Here is an 18,215-nt window from a genome sequence, read left to right as displayed (position 1 = left end):
TTAGGAAGTGAGACTGGGACTGATTTCTTTCTAGCCCAAACTATCACGTTTAGTGAAATAATGCCCATTAAGCCAACATCGTTGACACATCCACAACAGCAATGACTCAGAAGGTCTGTGTGTCACAGTAGTGTGTATGATGAACTTGGATTACATTATCAATCACAATTTTTCACTAATTATATCCAAAATTTGGTCATCCACCAATTCCCAAACATTAACCAGATGAATAACACATGCTGAATGTAAGAACTGACTAATGGCAAAAGCACAGACAGGGCAAGATTAGAGACATTTGGTCATGTGAATGTTTACTGCACTTTGATTTATTATGCTTACACAGAAAGTTAAATGGGGTTGGACTTACTGTTTCTGTTAAAAAAATACTGGTAGCCATCGTCAGCTATCAGGACTGTGTGCTATATGATTACTGCATGCATGTATCCATTGATACCGGTTACGTTGCTACTCACTGAGATGCAGCTAAAATGTATTTAAAAGTCAAAAAAGATAGACTGGGTCATGTACAGTAACATCCAAATAGTAAACACTTATTATTTTGAGTTATTCATTTATATCTTTTACAGTGTGTTTATTCAGCCACACTGCTCTCTTTTATTCAATCCATAACCTTAGCACAGTGTCGGTTAAATCCCAACACAAAGCAGAGCCGTAGGTGACATTTTGAACTAGACAACACTATCATTTTTGCCGGATGTGAGCAGTCTGTTTCATGGTTCTTTATGAGAGCAGAGACAGTTGTGCGTTAGCTGTGAAAGATATCACCCAATGCAAACATTACAATCCATCTATTCGCTCTGTAAATCAACAATACAGCCACGAGCCTGACGGGAGCGGATGAGAAGAACATAGGGTTGGCGTGTAATGGGTCACTAGCTGCATTGAGTGACACTGAATCAGATACGTACCATTTGCAAAAGGAAACGGTTAGAAACCGAGGAGATAGCAGGAGCGAGTAGGGTACACAAAGATCAAGTTTATTACAGCGCCATGTGAGCGTTTCAGGACATCATTTACAACTACAGAGATAAACATTGGCCAATATGTGGAGAAATTCAGGCCTTGTTTATCTGATCAAACAGTCTGATTCCTCAAATGTAAATATTGGAAAACTACCTGCTATAAAAGAAACAGTCCAAAAGTCTGGGGTTATCACCAAGAATTGCTTTTGTTCCATCTGTTAATAAAAAAAAAAAAAAAGAAAAGAAAAGAAAAAAAAAATAATAAAAATTACAGACTTAGGTAGGATAATATATTGCTCATAGAAAATTCAATCTTTACATTTTAGGAATTTGATTTTCATTCCTAAAACCCAAAAAAAGAAAAATTCTTATTTTTTTTCTTATTAAAAAGAAATTAAGAAATTTTAAATGGAGAAATTGATGGTGAAACGTTATCAAATTTCTGATTTTTTCCTACGATATTAGAAAATGTGAAATACTTTGTTAGTCACTTGCCCCACTTATCAGCGATGATACAGTTTAAAAGAAAAAGAATTTACGTTCCTGAAAACACGTCTGTACATTTAGGCTCTATTAGCATAAATTCTAATTAATGGATACTTTGAACATGTTTTATTATATAACTATAATGTATTCGTTTTAATATTAAAAGGATTTCAGGGAGCAAATCATTTATGGTATCATGCATTGGATTAATCTTACAATGAGGGAAGATTATCTACAGTTCATGGCACCAAAATGCATATGGCATGAAACACACCGCTCATCTCTCTAAAACTTAAAACTCCTGTAGAGAATTAGAAAGCTGTTCATTATTCTGCAATCATAACAGGAGCCAGGCTGTTGAAAGAGAACAGTCAGATTGATGATTTTGAAAGTGATTCACCAAGATTACTTGTTTGAATCAGCCTCCAGTTGAGTTTATGTTTCTTCCATAGTGTAGTTCCTTTGGGCAAGTAAGAACACAGCAATCACACACAAAAAAAACAACAACAACAAAAAAACCAATTTAAAAATGATAAGAAATCATTTAAACAAAGTGGTCTCCGTTCACTTCCAGGTGAATTCTAGTGTAGTTTGATTGCACTGACTTTTAGTACAGTAGATGTGAGCTGTAGATTTTAGTAGATGTGAGCTGTAGATTTTAGTAGATGTGAGCTGTAGATTATAGATGTGAGCTGTAGATTTTAGTAGATGTGAGCTGTAGATTTTAGATGTGAGCTGTAGATTTTAGTAGATGTGAGCTGTAGATTTTAGTAGATGTGAGCTGTAGATTTTAGTAGATGTGAGCTGTAGATTATAGATGTGAACTGTAGATTTTAGTAGATGTGAGCTGTAGATTTTAGTAGATGTGAGCTGTAGATTATAGATGTGAGCTGTAGATTTTAGTAGATGTGAGCTGTAGATTTTAGTAGATGTGAGCTGTAGATTATAGATGTGAGCTGTAGATTATAGATGTAAGCTGTAGATTTTAGTAGATGTGAGCTGTAGATTTTAGTAGATGTGAGCTGTAGATTTTAGTAGATGTGAGCTGTAGATTATAGATGTGAGCTGTAGATTTTAGTAGATGTGAGCTGTAGATTTTAGTAGATGTGAGCTGTAGATTATAGATGTGAGCTGTAGATTTTAGTAGATGTGAGCTGTAGATTTTAGTAGATGTGAGCTGTAGATTATAGATGTGAGCTGTAGATTATAGTAGATGTGAGCTGTAGATTTTAGTAGATGTGAGCTGTAGATTTTAGATGTGAACTGTAGATTTTAGTAGATGTGAGCTGTAGATTTTAGTAGATGTGAGCTGTAGATTATAGATGTGAGCTGTAGATTTTAGTAGATGTGAGCTGTAGATTATAGATGTGAGCTGTAGATTTTAGTAGATGTGAGCTGTAGATTTTAGATGTGAACTGTAGATTTTAGTAGATGTGAGCTGTAGATTTTAGTAGATGTGAGCTGTAGATTATAGATGTGAGCTGTAGATTTTAGTAGATGTGAGCTGTAGATTTTAGTAGATGTGAGCTGTAGATTATAGATGTGAGCTGTAGATTTTAGTAGATGTGAGCTGTAGATTTTAGTAGATGTGAGCTGTAGATTATAGATGTGAGCTGTAGATTTTAGTAGATGTGAGCTGTAGATTTTAGTAGATGTGAGCTGTAGATTTTAGTAGATGTGAGCTGTAGATTTTAGTAGATGTGAGCTGTAGATTATAGATGTGAACTGTAGATTTTAGTAGATGTGAGCTGTAGATTTTAGTAGATGTGAGCTGTAGATTTTAGTAGATGTGAGCTGTAGATTTTAGTAGATGTGAGCTGTAGATTATAGATGTGAGCTGTAGATTTTAGTAGATGTGAGCTGTAGATTTTAGTAGATGTGAGCTGTAGATTTTAGTAGATGTGAGCTGTAGATTTTAGTAGATGTGAGCTGTAGATTTTAGTAGATGTGAGCTGTAGATTTTAGTAGATGTGAGCTGTAGATTTTAGTAGATGTGAGCTGTAGATTTTAGTAGATGTGAGCTGTAGATTTTAGTAGATGTGAGCTGTAGATTATAGATGTGAGCTGTAGATTTTAGTAGATGTGAGCTGTAGATTTTAGTAGATGTGAGCTGTAGATTATAGATGTGAGCTGTAGATTTTAGTAGATGTGAGCTGTAGATTTTAGTAGATGTGAGCTGTAGATTATAGATGTGAGCTGTAGATTTTAGTAGATGTGAGCTGTAGATTTTAGTAGATGTGAACTGTAGATTTTAGTAGATGTGAGCTGTAGATTTTAGTAGATGTGAGCTGTAGATTATAGATGTGAGCTGTAGATTTTAGTAGATGTGAGCTGTAGATTTTAGTAGATGTGAGCTGTAGATTTTAGTAGATGTGAGCTGTAGATTTTAGTAGATGTGAGCTGTAGATTTTAGTAGATGTGAGCTGTAGATTTTAGTAGATGTGAGCTGTAGATTTTAGTAGATGTGAGCTGTAGATTTTAGTAGATGTGAGCTGTAGATTTTAGTAGATGTGAGCTGTAGATTATAGATGTGAGCTGTAGATTTTAGTAGATGTGAGCTGTAGATTTTAGATGTGAGCTGTAGATTTTAGTAGATGTGAGCTGTAGATTTTAGTAGATGTGAACTGTAGATTTTAGTAGATGTGAGCTGTAGATTTTAGTAGATGTGAGCTGTTGATTTTAGTAGATGTGAGCTGTAGATTATAGATGTGAGCTGTAGATTTAAGTAGATGTGAGCTGTAGATTTTAGTAGATGTGAGCTGTAGATTAGTAGTTGTGAGCTGTAGATTTTAGTAGATGTGAGCTGTAGATTTTAGTAGATGTGAGCTGTAGATTTTAGATGTGAACTGTAGATTTTAGTAGATGTGAGCTGTAGATTTTAGTAGATGTGAGCTGTAGATTATAGATGTGAGCTGTAGATTTTAGTAGATGTGAGCTGTAGATTATAGATGTGAGCTGTAGATTTTAGTAGATGTGAGCTGTAGATTTTAGATGTGAACTGTAGATTTTAGTAGATGTGAGCTGTAGATTTTAGTAGATGTGAGCTGTAGATTATAGATGTGAGCTGTAGATTTTAGTAGATGTGAGCTGTAGATTTTAGTAGATGTGAGCTGTAGATTTTAGATGTGAACTGTAGATTTTAGTAGATGTGAGCTGTATATTTTAGTAGATGTGAGCTGTAGATTTTAGATGTGAGCTGTAGATTTAGTAGATGTGAGCTGTAGATTTTAGTAGATGTGAGCTGTAGATTTTAGTAGAAGTCAGCTGTAGATTTAGTAGATGTGAGCTGTAGATTTTAGTAGATGTGAGCTGTAGATTTTAGTAGATGTGAGCTGTAGATTTAGTAGATGTGAGCTGTAGATTTTAGTAGATGTGAGCTGTAGATTTTAGTAGATGTGAGCTGTATATTTTAGTAGATGTGAGCTGTAGATTTTAGTAGATGTGAGCTGTAGATTTTAGTAGATGTGAGCTGTAGATTTTAGTAGATGTGAGCTGTAGATTATAGATGTGAGCTGTAGATTTTAGATGTGAGCTGTAGATTTTAGTAGATGTGAGCTGTAGATTTTAGTAGATGTGAGCTGTAGATTATAGATGTGAGCTGTAGATTTTAGTAGATGTGAGCTGTAGATTTTAGTAGATGTGAGCTGTAGATTATAGATGTGAGCTGTAGATTTTAGTAGATGTGAGCTGTAGATTTTAGTAGATGTGAGCTGTAGATTTTAGTAGATGTGAGCTGTAGATTTTAGTAGATGTGAGCTGTAGATTTTAGTAGATGTGAGCTGTAGATTTTAGTAGATGTGAGCTGTAGTATTTAGTAGATGTGAGCTGTAGATTTTAGTAGATGTGAGCTGTAGATTTTAGTAGATGTGAGCTGTAGATTTTAGTAGATGTGAGCTGTAGATTTTAGTAGATGTGAGCTGTAGATTTTAGTAGATGTGAGCTGTAGATTATAGATGTGAGCTGTAGATTTTAGTAGATGTGAGCTGTAGATTTTAGTAGATGTGAGCTGTAGATTTTAGTAGATGTGAGCTGTAGATTTTAGTAGATGTGAGCTGTAGATTTTAGTAGATGTGAGCTGTAGATTTTAGTAGATGTGAGCTGTAGATTTTAGTAGATGTGAGCTGTAGATTTTAGTAGATGTGAGCTGTAGATTTTAGTAGATGTGAGCTGTAGATTATAGATGTGAGCTGTAGATTTTAGTAGATGTGAGCTGTAGATTTTAGTAGATGTGAGCTGTAGATTATAGATGTGAGCTGTAGATTTTAGTAGATGTGAGCTGTAGATTTTAGTAGATGTGAGCTGTAGATTTTAGATGTGAGCTGTAGATTTTAGTAGATGTGAGCTGTAGATTTTAGTAGATGTGAGCTGTAGATTATAGATGTGAACTGTAGATTTTAGTAGATGTGAGCTGTAGATTTTAGTAGATGTGAGCTGTAGATTTTAGTAGATGTGAGCTGTAGATTTTAGATGTGAGCTGTAGATTTTAGTAGATGTGAGCTGTAGATTTTAGTAGATGTGAGCTGTAGATTTTAGTAGATGTGAGCTGTAGATTTTAGTAGATGTGAGCTGTATATTTTAGTAGATGTGAGCTGTAGATTTTAGTAGATGTGAGCTGTAGATTTTAGTAGATGTGAGCTGTAGATTTTAGTAGATGTGAGCTGTAGATTTTAGTAGATGTGAGCTGTAGATTTTAGTAGATGTGAGCTGTAGATTTTAGTAGATGTGAGCTGTAGATTTTAGTAGATGTGAGCTGTAGATTATAGATGTGAGCTGTAGATTTTAGTAGATGTGAGCTGTAGATTATAGATGTGAGCTGTAGATTTTAGTAGATGTGAGCTGTAGATTTTAGTAGATGTGAGCTGTAGATTATAGATGTGAGCTGTAGATTTTAGTAGATGTGAGCTGTAGATTTTAGTAGATGTGAGCTGTAGATTTTAGATGTGAACTGTAGATTTTAGTAGATGTGAGCTGTAGATTTTAGTAGATGTGAGCTGTAGATTATAGATGTGAGCTGTAGATTTTAGTAGATGTGAGCTGTAGATTTTAGTAGATGTGAGCTGTAGATTTTAGTAGATGTGAGCTGTAGATTTTAGATGTGAACTGTAGATTTTAGTAGATGTGAGCTGTAGATTTTAGTAGATGTGAGCTGTAGATTATAGATGTGAGCTGTAGATTTTAGTAGATGTGAGCTGTAGATTTTAGTAGATGTGAGCTGTAGATTATAGATGTGAGCTGTAGATTTTAGTAGATGTGAGCTGTAGATTTTAGTAGATGTGAGCTGTAGATTTTAGTAGATGTGAGCTGTAGATTATAGATGTGAACTGTAGATTTTAGTAGATGTGAGCTGTAGATTTTAGTAGATGTGAGCTGTCGATTATAGATGTGAGCTGTAGATTTTAGTAGATGTGAGCTGTAGATTTTAGTAGATGTGAGCTGTAGATTATAGATGTGAGCTGTAGATTTTAGTAGATGTGAGCTGTAGATTTTAGTAGATGTGAGCTGTAGATTATAGATGTGAGCTGTAGATTTTAGTAGATGTGAGCTGTAGATTTTAGTAGATGTGAGCTGTAGATTTTAGTAGATGTGAGCTGTAGATTTTAGTAGATGTGAGCTGTAGATTATAGATGTGAGCTGTAGATTTTAGTAGATGTGAGCTGTAGATTTTAGTAGATGTGAGCTGTAGATTTTAGTAGATGTGAGCTGTAGATTTTAGTAGATGTGAGCTGTAGATTTTAGTAGATGTGAGCTGTAGATTTTAGTAGATGTGAGCTGTAGATTATAGATGTGAGCTGTAGATTTTAGTAGATGTGAGCTGTAGATTTTAGTAGATGTGAGCTGTTGATTTTAGTCAATCTGTGCTGTAGCTTCCTAACAAACCCGAATTGATAACACCATCTGTGTGCTTACAGTGAAGGATGTTAAATTCTCTGGACTGGATAGCCTTCTACATGAGCTGTATCAGCTGTACATGAGCGCAAGATACTTAACAAAACACCTTTGATTTCTAGTTAATCAGCACACCCATCTAATAAGCGATGCTGTTCACATCCTGAAAAAAATCTATAAGGCACATTGCTAATTGGAATCCATTAAGTGTTGTGACTGGTAATAAATTATTACAGCGCATATTTTATGTTTCATGAACCTTGACTTGAACTAGAGCCACGCACACCCTTCTCATCTAGGGGAGACAATTGTTGTGATAATGTCTCCGGGTGAAATGTCTCTACTGACTATCTGCTAAGATTTCCTAGATTTTAAATGTCCATTTTCTGGTGGACTTATGAAGCAACATTGCAGTTTTATTGTTCAGTTTAACACTTCAGTCTCAAATTGTTCACAGTTATGTTTTCCTGTCAAATCCTAAATGGCCTTTTGTTTACCTTTTTTCTACATACACTATCAGAAATAAAAGGTATCATACTGTCACGGTGAGACAAAGGCGAGTGTGGATCCAAGTGCAGTTACAGTTCTTTATTAGTCTAAACACGAAACAGGTAAACAGACGGTCAGGCAACACAGGGCAGAACACTGAGCAGACAGGAAACAGGAACATAGACACAGACATATGACATGAAACGACGACCAACACCAGGGAAGTGGACAAACAGAGTATATATGACAAACAGGATCCAATCACAGTGCAGAGACAATCAGAGACTAAGACAACACACATGAGGGAGAGGTGGAGTTCAATCAGTGTCCATGGTAACCAATGAGTGGGCGGAGCAAACAATTAACAGCAGGGCAGACGGCAGACAGAAACGGGGTAAAACACAGACAGACTTATTACACATACCTACAAGGATCGAGGATACATCTACTGTATCTTCAGCATGCATCTCTTCAAGGAAATTTACGGAACAAACTTTAAATTTTGCTCCACTGTCTTTTCACTTAGGATGATAGAAGAAGAAGCCTTTATTTTGTCACATATTCATTACAGCACAGTGAAATTCTTTCTTCACATATCCCAACTTTGGAAGTTGGGGTCAGAGTGCAGTTTAGCCATGATACAGCACCCCTGAAGCAGAGAGGGTTAAGGGCCTTGCTCAAGGGCCCAAGAGTGGCCGCTTGTCAGTGCTGGGGCTTGAACTATGATCCTCTGATCAACGAGCCAGAGCCTTAAGCAATTGAGCCACCACTTCGCCCAAATTATGTATGTCAGTCAGGTAGTGGGGGAGTCAGAGAAACAAAGCTACGACACACTACATACAAATGAACCTTAGTAACTAATTAAGAAAAACTCTAATCATGGGAAAACTGGTGGGAGATATCAGGAGGGCATGTGACAAGGTCCTGTAATCTGTTCTGTAAAGTGAGGGTTTGTGGGAAATGAAAGCCAAAGCATCCTAAACTAATGCTGAAGTGACAGTGTGGTGTTACTGTGTAAGTCTACTTCAACTTATTTTCCCATTAAGAATAAAGTATTGCCACATATTAGCTGTGTTCAGAAGCATTATTTTGCTTGTTAGCAATGACAAGTCACCTACTTTCACATGGGTGTAATATGATGGAAAACTGGACAGCCCATGGTTATGACTAGTTACTAAGACTTACCTTGATGTTTGGTGGAACAGCATGGAAACAACAACCCTAAAGCCATTTTGGTGTCATTACAGGTGATTTTTTTCTTAATATGCAAGGCATCATTGACTAGTTTCTTGTGGAACACGAATTCATGAAACTCGTTTTATTTCTTGTTATTAATGCTGTTGTAGCATTGTTTTACACACAGCTAAAGGTAATGAATTTCATTCCTGGCTGAATTTGTACATTCAGTCACTGGTTTGTTTTGCAGTAAGTTGTTTTATACACTCTCACTCACTCACTCATTTTCTACCGCTTATCCAAACTACCTCGGGTCACGGGGAGCCTGTGCCTATCTCAGGCGTCATCGGGCATCAAGGCAGGATACACCCTGGACGGAGTGCCAACCCATCGCAGGGCACACACACACTCTCATTCACTCACACACTACGGACAATTTTCCAGAGATGCCAATCAACCTACCATGCATGTCTTTGGACCGGGGGAGGAAACCGGAGTACCCGGAGGAAACCCCCGAGGCACGGGGAGAACATGCAAACTCCACACACACAAGGCGGAGGCAGGAATCGAACCCCCAACCCTGGAGGTGTGAGGCGAACGTGCTAACCACTAAGCCACCGTGCCCCCTTGTTTTATACATACATTCTAATTCTCATCCTTTAACCCTTAATTAAATATTCAAATTTTAACAGAAGATTATCTACAGAAGAAATTTTCACAAAACTGGTGAGGGTCTCTATCCTTTGATAAATTGCAGCCTGTTAGCAGTTCACATTGAATCGCTATAGCAAATTAAATCTCTCTAACATAGTGGATACATTCATTTATTTTTTTATGCAATAAACCTGACCACTTTTGCTTCAGTGGCCTTAATATCTGCCAATGTCCCAAAAGATGCAGTATCAAACAGCTTCATGGTTGTATATCAAAAACCTGCAGGTTTTCACTATGCCAGGCTTCCCACTGCATTCTGCCATCGCAGCCTTAAATAAGGTCTCTCCCTGAGGTGTGAAGAATCATGGATGTGACAGAAAATATTAAGAGGCTTCGAGGTATTAAAGGCATGGCACGGCAAGGCACGAAATACTGAAGGAGTCATAGGAAATGTGAGTGCAATATTCTTCCACTTATAAAGCATGTCTACTCCATGCTGAAAGAAATGTTCCTGAAGGACTGAAGACTCTAACTTGCTCTCATTCATCACCCTCAAGCACCTTCTCTTAAAGCACTGGATTCTCCTACTGTTTCCCCAAGTGCTCACTCAGGGCTAAATAAAAAGTAGCTTGAACAAGCAAAATTATATTTCCCGGCATTTCCTTCCTTCTGAGAGTCAGCCAAAAACACAAAAGAGCTGACAACTGCACGTTTTTTACAGTACAATCTGATGTAGAAGAAGTTATTTGGTAAAGTTACGTAATAGACAAAATGAAGCCGGTGATGAAATCGTTTACGCGGTATATCGGGATGGTAAGAAATGAGTGACCAGTCTTCCACATCCAAATTAATTAATAAAACCGATAATACATATTTATCATTTTTAACCACCAGTACTGGGCATTTTACCCTGTAAAGCAATGAGATGAATTAAACTTCAGTACAGGAGATCTGTGCTCCCTTTCCACTGAAGACTGTTTATTGCAACTGGTGCTGAACTGTGCTACTCAAATTTTATGAAAATGTAAATTACAGCAGGGAATAATGAGTAAAACCTTTCGGACAAGGCATTTATTAGCAGCCACATAAATATAATTGATCATTAAAGCAAAATGAAAAAGTTATTAGAATATATTATGCATCTTTACTGTCATTTACAGTACACAATACATTATAGTAAAGGTCAAGAAACTAACAATTACAGTAAGGATGTATGCTACAGTAAAGTACAGTAAAAGTACAGAGTACACTAAAGTGCTGTAAAGTTTAGTAAAGTTATAGTAAATATACATGCTACAGTAAAGTACAGTAAAGATAAAGGATAGGCTAAAGTGCTGTAAAGTTTAGTAAAGTTATAGTAAAGATGTATGCTACAGTAGAGTAAAAGTACAGGGTACACTAAGGTGCTGTAAAGTTATAGTAAAGATGTATGCTACAGTAAAGTACAGTAAAAGTACAGGGTACACTAAGGTGCTGTAAAGTTATAGTAAAGATGTATGCTACAGTAAAGTACAGTAAAAGTACAGGGTACACTAAGGTGCTGTAAAGTTATAGTAAAGTTGTATGCTACAGTAAAGTAGAGTAAAAGTACTGGGTACACTAAGGTGCTGTAAAGTTATAGTAAAGATGTATGCTACAGTAAAGTAGAGTAAAAGTACTGGGTACACTACAGTGCTGTAAAGTTTAGTAAAGTTATAGTAAAGATGTATGCTACAGTAGAGTAAAAGTACAGGGTACACTAAGGTGCTGTAAAGTTATAGTAAAGTTGTATGCTACAGTAAAGTACAGTAAAAGTACAGGGTACACTAAGGTGCTGTAAAGTTTTGTAAAGTTGTATGCTACAGTAAAGTAGAGTAAAAGTACTGGGTACACTAAGGTGCTGTAAAGTTATAGTAAAGATGTATGCTACAGTAAAGTAGAGTAAAAGTACTGGGTACACTACAGTGCTGTAAAGTTTAGTAAAGTTATAGTAAATATACATGCTACAGTAAAGTAGAGTAAAGATAAAGGATAGACTAAAGTACTGTAAAGTTTAGTAAAGTTACAGTAAATATACATGCTACTGTAAAGTAGAGTAAAGATACAGGATAAAGTACTGTAAAGTTTAGTAAAGTTATAGTAAAGATACATGCTACAGTAAAGAAGAGTAAAATTACAGGGTACACTACAGTGCTGTAAAGTTTAGTAAAGTTATAGTAAATATACATGCTACCGTAAAGTACAGTAAAAGTACTGGGTACACTAAGGTGCTGTAAAGTTTAGTAAAGTTATAGTAAAGATTCATGCTACAGTAAAGTACAGTAAAGATAAAGGATAGAGTGCACAAATCTCACAACAGTAACAGGCTCAGGAGCTCAGCTGAGTAAAAGATGTTTATCAGTGAGCATCAGTGGCCTTTGGGATGAGGTAGCTCAGTGGTTAAGATGTTCAACTACTGATCGGAAGGCCATTGGTTCGAATCCCTTGGTTCTTATCACTCTGGATAAGAGTGTCTGCTAAATGAGTTTGAATATGTTTATATGAGCTTTATACTATAAATGAGCTTTCTCCAAGTGTACACAATCCATTATTGCTTCACCCCAGGGTCCCTGCTTTAGTACCATATTGCTATCTATCACACAATAACAGTCATATCCAGGGATATGACTCTGATAACGTGTAACATGTTTCGGACATGATCAGGATCATGATCTCAGTGGCTATGAAATAAGGTGAGGTATAAAAACGTCATATTTATATAAATTTTGCAGATGAATTCCGAAATCGCACGACTTCAAATACCTGTCATAACAAACAGCACAGAACAAACCCTGCTATCTAGTTAGAAAATACTCCCCCTTCCTCTCTTCCCATTCATCAGTGCCTGTTTACAGGGAACGTTTCCTTGTGCTCAGCTGCACGATGACATTCCCCGAGCAACAGTATGTACACACAGGGTAGTGTTTTGTAACCACGATATAATATATTACCACAGCGACATACAAATATACTGCTGGTGTAATAATAAATAGTTCAGTTTCTGAACTCATACCGTAACCTTTAGTTTCTCAGAACAAAATAAATTTTTGAATGATTACTCAGTCTCAGTGTATGCTCCCCTAACCCAGCTAAATGAACGTAGCACTATTAAGATCCTACAAGACAACTTGCAAGTACAACATTCACCAACATGGATAAACAGTACAGAGAGAAGCCAGAGGCAATGTCAGCCATATCTTTTTTTCTGCTTGAGTTAATCTTAGAGCTCAGGTGCACCAACACATCCTGTCTAAATCTGTTCATCCCTCTACATCTATTCTGTGCCACCAGTGGTATGTCCAGTGACCTGAAAGATGCCCACCAGGCACGAGAAAAGAATCCCAGTGAGGAAGACGGCACAGTGTGGAAAGAAATGCCGAGCTTATCCAGCATGAAACATGGCCAAATGGAAGCTTATAATTTAACAACATGAAAAGATTTGAAGGAAGCTCACTGGTTAAAGCTCTAAGCTGCTGATGGAAAGGTTGTGTTTAAAATGACCACATAAAAACCCCACTGTTTGTATTCTTTTTAAATATATGCTGAGAACTTTCTGTCAACAACATCAACATGGATGTCTCCACTGCTAACATGCCCTAATCTTACTTCGTTAAATTTGTAGGTTGGACCATGAAACAGTTTGAATCAATGCAATTTTATTTGATTAATTTGCCTGTATTGTATTGAATGATAATGACATTTAAATTCTATAAATATACAAATCATAAATCATAGGTAAGGAATACATTATTAACTAGGTCACTGGACAATTTCCTGTTTACTTCCAGTCCCATGATTTGCTTGTATATAAAGAGACTAGACTATATAATATAATATTCATTCATTCATTCATTCATCTTCTACCGCTTATCCGAACTACCTCGGGTCACGGGGAGCCTGTGCCTATCTCAGGCGTCATCGGGCATCAAGGCAGGATACACCCTGGACGGAGTGCCAACCCATCACAGGGCACACACACACACACTCATTCACTCACGCAATCACACACTAGGGACAATTTTCCAGAGATGCCAATCAACCTACCATGCATGTCTTTGGACCGGGGGAGGAAACCGGAGTACCCGGAGTAAACCCCCGAGGCACGGGGAGAACATGCAAACTCCACACACACAAGGCGGAGGCGGGAATCGAACCCCGACCCTGGAGGTGTGAGGCGAACGTGCTAACCACTAAGCCACCGTGCCCCCATAATATAATATAATATAATATAATATAATATAATATAATATAATACAGCTAAGGGCATTAATTCAAGCAAGTCATCTGTCTAGCTATGAACTCAAGTGTTTTATCCTCACACTGCACGTAAGATATTTGTAACATATAGCAGACACCATTGGAAGCGAGAACCTGAACCCGAATTTCCACGGTAGCGTCGATCTCCCGCATATAGCAGATCAAACACAATACTTGACTACAGAGTAAACTTGACTATAGCATAGAAACTTTAACATAAACAGAACATAACTATGCATAAAAACCTGAATAACATGGCGTCTGGCATTTCATCGTTGAAATACAAATACCCAGTTCATTTTAATGACTGACCATGACAGGGACTATATGACAAACTTATATAAAGCAGTGCATCAAGGGAAAACAAGGGACAGGTTAAAAAGCGGGAAAATGGGAAACGGGTGTGGAAACGCCCACATCAGAATAACAGTGATATGACTAACCCACTTGCCAGCTCCCCCTGGTGGCAAAGCAAAGAACTGTCCCAGTAAATCCTGACAATTTAATGAGTCAATTTTGCCCACATAGCTGTGTGTTCCTGCTTGATTTGAAAAAGTGTGTCATTTGTGCATGCTATTTAATCCACCATCTACACTGAAAAAGAAATGAACAATAAATGGTCAGTCAGATTTCTGAAAACATATCATCTATAGTTTACACAAAAATATTATATATTAATATTTGTTTCTCAACAAAACGCGATTCAGTTTTTTAGACCAACCTCATTTAAACAAAGCTTCTACTGTAATTACCAGATTGTCTGATGTCGAGTGAGTGTGATCAATTCACATAGTATTAACATAGACCAGTTACAACAGTTACTATGTGAAATATTATGAGGAAGTTGGTGCTGATAGAACCGACAACTAGAATATTAAATGAAGGTGATTAAACTGTATGGCAGAATAGTGCAGTGTAAAAATTGTCTGTTGCCAAACACCAGCGTTGTAGGTTCAATTCAGGTGTGTGCTCAGGGTTTGAATTTTATTAAGAGATTTGAAAATACACCCTCAAATCATGTTTGGTGTGTGAAAGCTAACTGCGTTAATGCCTTTCAATTCGATCAGTGTATCTTATGTGTGTAGTGCAGCAGGTGGTGGGATTCTGAAGGATGTCATATAGTTTCAGTGTCAAAGTGTGTCATATCACCAGGAAGCACATTCAGCTTAAATGTAGCTACTTAGCAACTAAAAATCTGCTTTCGTATTGCTTTTGTATTGTTTTTACGTTCAAATGAACAGCTTAGAGAGTTCAGAATGACTCAAATTTATTCTTTCTGTACAATATGCAAAAAAACTCAACTGTTCCTACAACATGCCCTGCGATGGGTTGGCACTCAATCCAGGGAGTATCCTGCCTTGATGCCCAATGACGCCCGACATAGGCACAGGCTCCCCGTGACCCGAGAATAGATCGGATAAGTGGAAGAAAATGAATGAATGAATGAATGAATGAATGAATGAATGTTCCTACAACAAGGACTGAGAAGATGTCAGTCATATATCAGTTCTTGGTTTGTCTAGAAGGTATAAAAAGTATAGAGAGGGAGAATGAGAGAGAGAGAGAGATTGTCTGGCTAATTTCCATCCTTGACACCAAGTGAAGTAAACAAAAGCAACAGCTGCACTCCAAACAACAATAACACCACCCGCAACAGCTCCCGCCCTGTGTGAGCTCTAATTAAAAGAGTGCATCCCATGACGCCTCAGAACAGAGGAGTGTGTGCAGTTCTTGCTCACGTGCTTACATAAACAGAATTTCCCCTACAATTACCAGTAGGACAACATTGGTGAGAAAAGAACAGCAGCATGGCCCTTGTACAAGCCGTGCCACATTCAGCTAGAGAGTTGACTGTCAGCAAATTTGTCATCATCTGGCACTAAAATAAGTCAGGGCTTGAGTATGAGGTCAGACAGAGTAGATGACAGATGGCCTGTGTGGCTGTGATGCTCGTATCCATCTCTTTCTCGCTTTTACTTTCTCTCAGCTAGCATTCGCAACCAGAGGGACTTCAGCCACATGCTAGTATTTCATCCTAATGCTGCGTATAGAGAGAGAAAAGTGACAAGGGAGAAACCGCAGTGGGATTAAAAGCTTCCTCACTGGTGAATGTGAACAGACGCTGCAAACGATACAAAAGATTCAGACAAATCTGCCTGCTTCATGTTGTGTTTAGCTAAAATGTGGTTAATCCAGTAAATTGGATTATACATCTTAGAACCTAGAATCAATCATAGATCATAAAAAACATCTTTGAGAATCGTTATATGATATTTCAGTCAGGTGAATGTAAATTAAGACATAAAGTGAAGTAGCATGTGTTCTACGCATAGCCTGGCACTGCTAGCTTTTTAAACAACAGGCACCCAGGACGAAAGCCAAAACACTTTGCGCTTCCTGGGGCTCATTATTCATCATTCAACTATCATTTATATCATCAGACACTTCCTGTCAGCCTCCATAGCTCCTGTTTCAGCTTTACCTTGTTCATGCTCTGATTGTTGGGGTGTATTTATCAATCTAGTAAAGAATAAAGTTGCTCAGACGAGCATTTAAACAACAAAATGTTGTATTCAGGAAAACTGAGGTATTCTGTGAGATATTTATATAAGTTAAACTGTTTAAACCTGAACCTCAATCGGCTTTAAATTGTATAACTGGTGATGAGTTACATCAATTTTACGCATGGAGACAAGTCACATGTCATTTACATGACTTGTAAATTTCCAAAAACCCTCACAACACAACTGAGGTAAGTTTTAGTGTTGGCTACTTAACATATATAATAAAAAAAAACAAAGCTGAAAATCTCCTGTAACTCCTTTTATGGGGTGCCATTACTTTTGATCAAACCTTTTCTGTGTAATTTAAAGATTTGTTTTAGATTTAGCTTTCTAATGTCATTCGTTCCAGAGTAGTGACGAAAGAAAGCTAAATCTAAAACAAATCTTTAAATTACACAGAAAAGGTTTGATCAAAAGTAATGGCACCCCATAAAAGGAGTTACAGGAGATTTTCAGCTTTGTTTTTTTTTTATTATATATGTTAAGTAGCCAACACTAAAAGTTACCTCAGCTGTGTTGTGAATGTGGTTGGAAATTTACAAGTCATTTATTTTCTTTACTAAATAAATCGATAAATAAGGCCCATGTTTGTTCTTGTTTGTGTTTGTTCATATGTATTTTGTCTTCCCCAGTCTTCCAGCTCCTTTCATACCTACTATCTTTATCATCTATATTCCCGTCCTAATTATAATTCTCTAAAATATTTCATTATTCTTCTATTTTCATTTTGTCATCTACCTGCCTGTTACTATGGACCAAAGGTCTCAAGAGAAATTGCGTTTTCAGTTCTGATTCCACGTGGAATAAACCGTTTGCATTAATATTTCTTAAAATGATTTTTAAAACTGATTTCTATAAAGGCTTTCTTCAGTCTGCCGTTATGTAACTGATTAGGTTTGACGTCAGTGCCATGGCACCGCTGCCTTCCATCAATGGCAAGCGGTAGAGTAATGAAACCCTTGAGTACTGTTTCCAGGACTAGAGGCAAGACAACAGAGAACAGAGGCAACAAAAGCCCTGCTATTTTATCATGGATGTTTTTATCTCCTCTGTGTCCTTGCAGTTTAAGACAAGGCTCTTAGGAGAGAGAGAGAGAGAGAGAGAGAGAGAGAGAGAGTGTTATGGGAGGTTAGGCTTGTCAGATTGGGGTGTAGAGACCTTGATGGCTTAATCGAGTGAGGGGAAAAGTGGAAATCTAATATAGAATGATAAGTATTCATGATTGGAGTTAGATGACTGTTAGAAAGCTCTTTATCAGTGTAAATTGTATTCATTTAAATCAATACACGGTGGAAATAAAGAGATAGAGAAATAGGATCACTGCAATATCTATTACATTAACAAAATTACAGTAAATAACATCACAAATTAGGGGGGCACAGTGGCTTAGTGGTTAGCACGTTCGCCTCACACCTCCAGGGTCGGGGTTCGATTCCCGCCTCCACCTTGCATGTTCTCCCCGTGCCTCGGGGGTGTCCTCCGGGTACTCCGGTTTCCTCCCCCGGTCCAAAGACATGCATGGTAGGTTGATTGGCATCTCTGGAAAATTGTCCGTAGTGTGTGATTGTGTGAGTGAATGAGAGTGTGTGTGTGTGCCCTGTGATGGGTTGGCACTCCGTCCAGGGTGTATCCTGCCTTGATGCCCGATGACGCCTGAGATAGGCACAGGCTCCCCGTGACCCGAGGTAGTTCGGATAAGCGG

At 37.4% G+C, this 18,215-nt stretch overlaps 1 protein-coding gene across 2 annotated transcripts in view; it reads right to left on the bottom strand.

The window, feature by feature from the left end:
* Positions 1 to 18,215, bottom strand: part of oxr1a (oxidation resistance 1a) — a 147,313-nt gene that overhangs the window by 75,420 nt on the left and 53,678 nt on the right. The gene's annotated exons all lie outside the window — the stretch shown is intronic.

The sequence above is a fragment of the Tachysurus vachellii genome, chromosome 25, assembly GCF_030014155.1.
Source record: "Tachysurus vachellii isolate PV-2020 chromosome 25, HZAU_Pvac_v1, whole genome shotgun sequence".
Classification (NCBI taxonomy): Eukaryota; Metazoa; Chordata; class Actinopteri; order Siluriformes; family Bagridae; genus Tachysurus; species Tachysurus vachellii.
Note: the sequence above shows the minus strand (reverse complement) of the source record. Positions and strands in the feature narration are given on the sequence as shown.